The following is a 5,866-nucleotide window of genomic DNA, read 5'->3' as shown; positions in this document are numbered from 1 at the left end:
TCTTTATTATATGCCCTTCAGTTGCAAATATTGTTTAAAAATGAAAATAAGCTAACAAGTAGTTATTGTACTGTGAATATGGTGTTTTTAATGGTATGTAAAAGATTAAACTGATAGCTTTTATATCATTATAATTGTGTACAAGAGAAGTTGTTTTTCTTGCATTTAACAATATATAATACAGTGATACTGTAACACAATAGTAGTTCATTACAGCACAACTGTAAAACTTGTGTGAGAAAACAAAATTGGGTCTGTGCTTATTGTCTGGAATCGTATCTCAGTTGTACAGAATCTCTGCATATACTCATTACAATTTCCAGTGCATTACCAGTGGTAGGTAACCCATTGGTACTGCACTGGAAATTGTAATGAGTAAATCCATTAACCCTGGATTTAGCTGTTTTGTGATATTTGAGGTGTTTGTTACTCTCTGTGGGGTAGTGTTTGTTAAACTTCTGAATGGAACCGACAGTGCTGAGAATGGAGGGTTTATATCTGACCCAGACCAGTGTAAGAGTAATAAAAGAAGCTACTGACTAGAGGATCATAGATCTGAGGATAGGCAGTTCTTGGTCATCATCATATGCATTCTGTATTTCACAAAAAGGTGTTAGGTGTTTGCTTCTGCTAGAACAAGCCTCTGTGGTGTGGGCTTCTTAAAAAGTGAGGACTGCAGTATTTACCATCAGCTCTCCCATCACTTTCTGTGCACAGCAGCTACTGCTGCTGCACACTTAAGATAGTTTGTGTTACTAGGGGAACACAAGGGGTCCTATTTTGATACTCCTTTATGGGCTGTCTTCCTGTGTTGCAATTTGAAACCTGTAGTAAGTAACCTTTCTTCCAAATTCAGGCTGTTTACATTTTCTTCCTGTCGTGGATGCTGTATGGAAATAGATGCCTGGGGCATTTGTAATCCAAGTGGAGATCAGCATGTGTCAAACTGTTTGCATTTGGCTTGGTGCCAACAGAAGGTTTCATAGGTTTCTAAGCAGTATGCATTGATTAATGTTTTCAGCTCTACAAGAGGGTTTCTAGGGAGGATGTTTTATTTTATTTTTTTGGCTCATTTTTAATTTTTAAGCAAAAAATTTCACAGGTGAGTTGGTATTCTTAAAAGAGCCTATAGATAGGAAAAATAAGAAAAAGGGAGTAATTTGGCATTTATAGGTTCTGTCTTTTCTCAGTCTAAGGAACTTTGTAGGTTGAGAGATAGGTTTCAAGTCTAACAGAACAATATGTGTAGGTACAGAAAGGTAGTTATAGTAAAAGAAAATATGTACTTCATATGGCAGCCACTCTATTAGGTGATTGTCCTGTATATATCCAGAAAAAAAGAATTTTAATTCTAGATATCAGATGAAAATGGTGGTGAACTGATTTGAGTTCAGGACATTTTTAATGCTAATTATTAGAGATAATGGAGTGTGAATGCAAATCTAAAATTAATGACTATAATATGATGAAATTTTTTTTTTTCCCAGTAAGTCCTGGTACTAGTTTAAAAAGAACAATGAGAATGTTCAATTTAGTAGATCCTTTAGAGAGCCAGTACATTTGCCATGTGTTTCAGCAATCCATCCTTTATTAAAAAAACATAAATAGCATGATTTTTTCCCAAGACTTCATAGTAAAATCAAATAGAAATTATTTCCTTACCTTTACAGAAAAGCTGGAGCTGTGCTGTCCTCTTCCAGACATGTTTCTTTTCTTTCATCACTTCACTTCAGCTGAGAGCTTTACATTATGCTGAAGTGGATGTTGTAGCTGGGAAATGTGTTGTACTAAAATGCTAAACAGAACTAGCTTGATAATTTTTTTTTTTCAAGACGACAGACTGTTGCCTATTGGGACTCCTCTAACCAGATGAAAAAGCTACAGAGAGGGTACTAGGCAGTTAAATAAGCTGCTTGGTTTTCCTGCTTCTCTACTGAATAGGATGAACTCTGTGTGCTGATTTAACATTCTAGTTTTGAGTCTGACTTGCAAATCCAGCTGACTGCAGCTTCAGTTAACATTGGCCATTCTGAACAATTTTGATAATTCCTTTCCTGATGTAGTTTTGTGTTCTTTGCCCAACAATACACTATCTCATGCATGCTTGGAAGATTGTTCCTTTTATTTCTCTCTTAGATGCTGCAGTATGTCACCCAGTCACTGGCTTCCTTGTCTTTGAGTACTAATCTGTGAAAACCATAGTCCAGGTTGACAGTGAAGTGGTGCTAACCTGAGATAAACAGGAGAGGTATATAAGAGCAATCAGACTGAAGGACTACCCATGGAGGACTGGACTTCTTTAATGTTAGGGGCATTGACTTGATATTATTTGAGATGACATTTGCTCTTTTTGGAAGTTTTTTGACTCAATTTGTCAAAGTGTCGAGATAAAGAAGATGACAAGACATATTTTCTAGAGACAGTTACCCAAATAACTTAGACCAAGTGTTGATTAGATTTTTTTCTATGTGTGCTTGCCCCAGGTGTGATCTCTTAATCTTGGAGGAAGTCATTTGCTGAAGAGCACAGCTTCTGCAACATACATAGTAATTTTTAAAGGGGTTACAGTATTGACTTACTTCTCAACAGCATTGTTAATTGTCATATGCTGTTGTTTTTAGAAAATGAAGCATATAGAGTATACCTGGTTTGCATGTACTCAGAAGATTTCTGGCCAGAATTTCTGCTTGTCATCTTTATTAAGCTCCATTTGAAAATCTGGAGGGTTTTTTTGAGTTTTGAAGTGTGAGAGGATGTGGCTTCTAATGCCTCTAAAGGGGTAGGCACCCTATAAGTGCTTCAAGTTAGAAAGACATAAAGACTTTAAAAAGTGAGTTTTTGTAGCTGTGATCTCAGAGCTTTGTGTAGGTATAGGGTACTCTGTACGTGTAGGGTAAGATGTTCAGGAGTGCATAAAACTTGCTTTGATTGTGTTCAACCCTGTCAAATTTTAAGTAATTGAAGGAGAGAATTTGCCTGAAACATTTGCTTTTGAATTCCTGCTGGTTTTGCTGTCGTTACTGTGAGACATTAAATAACCATAAATACATCCATCAGGAACTTAAGCTAGATTAAATTGACTACTTGAATAAATATTCCTAATGTAGAGGTTCTGTAATAAAAAGACCAACATGTAAACCTGCAAAGATGTTTGTCAGTTGTGTGTTTTGGGAGGTTTCAGAGTAGACCTGCACAGGCTGATACATGCAACACAAAACGTAGAGCTGAACTGTATATATATATATATTCATTGTGTTTATCTATTATTTTTTGTACCATCCTATTTTCTTGCAAGAGCCAGTTTGCTTTGTGCTTTATAGGTTATGAGGATATACTTGCTTACAAACAGCATCTACCCTATTGGAAGTGCTGATGGAGGGCAGGACCCCTATATGCTGAGTTAGGTCCCATGGAAATTCATCAGTAATTTCATTCAGAAGATTTTGCACCACAGATAAGTTAGTATATACCTGGAAAGTAAGACAGTTTTCTCTCATGCATTGGGATAAGAGCACAGAAGTCTAATACTAATTGCATCATTAACTGTCCACTATTTAGAAAACTTGCCCTTCTATACAAAACATTGTGGGAATAGATACATTGAATATTCTTGCACCAACATGTCAGTTTGGAGCAGTACTTTGTTGCTTCTGCTGGTGAAATCATAGGCTTTGAAGAAAACAGTTTTCAGAATTGAAATAGTAATCCAAGAAAAATGGATGTGAAGCTTCATTTTCTGAATGTAAGTAACTCAGAGCTGCTGGAGATTGCTAGTGTAAGAATGTACTAATTTGTGTTTGTAGATGAAAGTACCCTTTTTTACAAAGCAAAAATCAAGAGGGCAGCAAATCTTACCCCGCATTGGCTCGATACCTTCCTTCAGTAGGTGTTGGTCTATTAAGTCACAGATTTCCAAAAGAGCATATGCTTGCTCTTTTATAGTCTCCTCACTGCTTTCACAATTCTTTCCAGCATCTTGGAGTCTTCCCAATTGTTCCTTATCATTTTGGTTTGTGATGATGATGTCTGCAACTGTGTGGGTAAACCTCCATTGTAAACTCTTGCATGTTTTGAATAAAGAAGTGTGACGTTAATGAGAGAATATCTGTATTGGTATCAACTGTCATAATTTTCTGCCTTTCTTTTGGATTGGTTTCAGACGCACATGATTCAGCACTGTAAAGACTGATATACGGATCTTTAAACCAGGGAGGTGACAGATCCCTGTAGAGAAACACAGAGAGATCAGTCTCACTCACCCAAGGAGTCCAAGTGGCTTCTTTTTGAAGCTGGAGGTAGCTTTATTATAACTACTTGTTTGGCAGGCTTTCTCTTTCTGTAGAATTGGGGTTTTTTTGTGAGGAGATTGATAAAACTCTGTGTTTTGCCTATGTTGAATTATATTGGTCTCTAAGCTCACAGGCATGCCCTAATTACTTGTGGGGTATACAGGGGCTTCGTACAGTTGTTCTTGGTTATGATTAGTAGGGGGATCTTCATTCAGATTGAGGGTTGCATTGTCAACAGCAACAATCTTGTGCTGAGATGAAAAGTGCCTAGAGACTGCTCTTGAGGTATATGAAGTAAGTGGTCAGATGCATTAGCTATTTTTTCCCTAAGCGGTGCAAAGGTAGGTACCTATCTCCACAAGTTATGGTAAGGATAAAGGCATAGCAGAAGAAGTGATAAAGGCATGGCAGAAGAACTTACTAAAGAATATTCTCTGCACCGGCAGTAGCAGACATATGGATTTGGCTTGTGGATCTGTAGTGAAAACGAGACACTCTCATGTATAAGTGTTACAGGGGTTTTGCTGCTCGATAATTTAGCCTTAACATTTCCCATCTGCACATTTTAAAAGCAGTATTGTTCTCTTCAAGTGGATGCCTCTTCAAATGCTCTCCTACTCTCATTTATAAACTGTTTGAGAGACTGTTTTGGCCACAGTCTACCTATTCTTCTATCTTGCTTTTTGTTTTGTAAAATGAGAATGCTGCCAATGCAGACAATTGCATCTCTAATTGCTGTTTCATAAGACATAAAGATAAGAAGGACATGGGGAGCAGAACATCATTGTGGATGTTGTTGTTTTAACATAGAGTGAAATCTCCTTTGCAAGAAACAGACATAGAATGGGAAATTCTCCAAGATTGGGAATTGTATATTTAGAGCTTTGCTGTCACCATCCAATTTTCCCTTTCATATGGGAAGGCAGTCTTCCAGTAGGGAAGAAATACGCAGTTTCTTCATTATTTCTTGTTTTCTTTGAAAGAGAAAATACCTGGTTTTTGCTCTGTGCATAGCTGCAGTCTGGATTCTCCCTTCTTGAAGGTCATGTTTTGGTCCTTGGCTGTTGGTTATGGCAAACATTTTTGTGGCTTTCTTTGAATGTGACCTATGGATATGGACTAACACTGTAGTTTGGTTCTTTATTTTCACTTGGTGTGTCATTCTTGATTTCACACCTTTCTATCTCCAACCATGGTCAATGACTCTTACACACTGAGATCGTGCTGGCATCAGTTAACACCAGCTGTCTATTTTTAATGCTGCCACCTTCTCATATTGCCAGCAAAAATGTTAGCAGATATGCATACATCCGTGTTTTCTCTCTGTCATCAGGATCACTGAAACAACCTCTCCCACAAACACATACTTTTTTACTTAGAGAGTTCCCTATCATTGAGCTGTCACTGGATTCAGAAATTGCTTTTGTGGTTAGATGTGATTTGACATGGAAAACAATCCAACTCTGTGAAATCCTTTGAAAAACTGGAATGGTGCTGTAGTAAAACCACCTGACAATGATATTTTCTTAGTGAGACAATCTGCTAAAACTCTTGGTTTTAAATTCTGTGTAATTAAA

The sequence above is a fragment of the Onychostruthus taczanowskii genome, unplaced genomic scaffold (assembly GCF_017590055.1).
Source record: "Onychostruthus taczanowskii isolate IOZ18803 unplaced genomic scaffold, ASM1759005v1 scaffold115, whole genome shotgun sequence".
Classification (NCBI taxonomy): domain Eukaryota; kingdom Metazoa; phylum Chordata; class Aves; order Passeriformes; family Passeridae; genus Onychostruthus; species Onychostruthus taczanowskii.
The sequence above is the reverse complement of the archived record's forward strand: the minus strand, read 5'-3'. Positions refer to the sequence as shown.